The sequence below is a fragment of the Rana temporaria genome, chromosome 1, assembly GCF_905171775.1.
Source record: "Rana temporaria chromosome 1, aRanTem1.1, whole genome shotgun sequence".
In the NCBI taxonomy this organism is placed as follows: domain Eukaryota; kingdom Metazoa; phylum Chordata; class Amphibia; order Anura; family Ranidae; genus Rana; species Rana temporaria.
In genome coordinates, this window is record NC_053489.1 from 1,609,625 (window position 1) to 1,611,686 (window position 2,062).

The following is a 2,062-nucleotide window of genomic DNA, read 5'->3' on the forward strand; positions in this document are numbered from 1 at the left end:
CAATGAGCCTTCCCTCCCCACCTCCATCAATGAGCCTTCCCTCCCCACCTCCATCAATAAACCTTCCCTCCCCCTCCTCCATTAATGATACTTCCCTCCCCACCTCCATCAATGAGCCTTCCCTCCCCACCTCCATCAATGAGCCTTCCCTCCCCACCTCCATCAATGAGCCTTCCCTCCCCACCTCCATCAATGAGCCTTCCCTCCCCCACCTCCATCAATGAGCCTTCCCTCCCCCACCTCCATCAATGAGCCTTCCCTCCCCCACCTCCATCAATGAGCCTTCCCTCCCCACCTCCATCAATGAGCCTTCCCTCCCCACCTCCATCAATGAGCCTTCCCTCCCCACCTCCATCAATGAGTCTTCCCTCCCCACCTCCATCAATGATCCTTCCCTCCCCACCTAAATTAATGAGCCTTCCCTCCCCACCTCCATCAATGAGCCTTCCCTCCCCACCTCCATCAATGAGCCTTCCCACCTCCATCAATGAGCCTTCCCTCCCCACCTCCATCAATGAGCCTTCCCTCCCCACCTCCATCAATGAGCCTTCCCTCCCCACCTCCATCAATGAGCCTTACCTCCTCACCTCCATCAATGAGCCTTCCCTCCCCACCTCCATCAATGATCCTTCCCTCCCCACCTCCATCAATGAGCCTTCCCTCCCCACCTCCATCAATGAGCCTTCCCTCCTCCACCTCCATCAATGAGCCTTCCCTCCCCACCTCCATCAATGAGCCTTCCCTCCCCACCTCCATCAATGAGCCTTCCTTCCCCACCTCCAATAACAAGCCTTCCTTCCCCACCTCCATCAACAAGCCTTCCCTCCCCACCTCCATCAATGATCCTTCCCTCCCCACCTCCAATAACGAGCCTTCCTTCCCCTCCTCCATTAATGATACTTCCCTCCCCACCTCCATCAATGAGCCTTCCCTCCCCACCTCCATCAATGAGCCTTTCCTCCCCACCTCCATCAATGAGCCTTCCCTCCCCACCTCCATCAATGAGCCTTCCCTCCCCACCTCCATCAATGAGTCTTCCCTCCCCACCTCCATCAATGATCCTTCCCTCCCCACCTCCATCAATGATCCTTCCCTCCCCACCTCCATCAATGAGCCTTCCCACCTCCATTAATGAGCCTTCCCACCTCCATTAATGAGCCTTCCCTCCCCACCTCCATCAATGAGCCTTCCCTCCCCACCTCCATCAATGAGCCTTACCTCCTCACCTCCATCAATGAGCCTTCCCTCCCCAACTCCATCAATGAGCCTTCCCTCCCCACCTCCATCAATGAGCCTTCCCTCCCCACCTCCATCAATGAGCCTTCCCTCCTCCACCTCCATCAATGAGCCTTCCCTCCCCACCTCCATCAATGAGCCTTCCTTCCCCACCTCCATCAATGAGCCTTCCTTCCCCACCTACATCAACGAGCCTTTCTTCCCCACCTCCATCAACGAGCCTTCCCTCCCCACCTCCATCAATGAGCCTTCCCTCCTCCACCTCCATCAATGAGCCTTCCCTCCTCCACCTCCATCAATGAGCCTTCCCTCCATCAATAAACCTTCCCTCCCCCTCCTCCATTAATGATACTTCCCTCCCCACCTCCATCAATGAGCCTTCCCTCCCCACCTCCATCAATGAGCCTTTCCTCCCCACCTCCATCAATGAGCCTTCCCTCCCCACCTCCATCAATGAGCCTTCCCTCCCCACCTCCATCAATGATCCTTCCCTCCCCTCCTCCATCAATGATCCTTCCCACCTCCATCAATGAGCCTTCCCTCCCCACCTCCATCAATGAGTCTTCCCTCCCCACCTCCATCAATGATCCTTCCCTCCCCACCTCCATCAATAAACCTGATGGAGGTGGGGAGGGAAGGCTCATTGATGGAGGTGGGGAGGAAAGGCTCATTCATTTAGGTGGGGAGGGAAGGATCATTGATGGAGGTGGGGAGGGAAGACTCATTGATGGAGGTGGGGAGGGAAGGCTCATTAGTTAAGTTCCTTCACCCCACACTCACTCATCCATGTCTTCATGGACCTTAGTCAAGTTCCTCCACCCCAAAC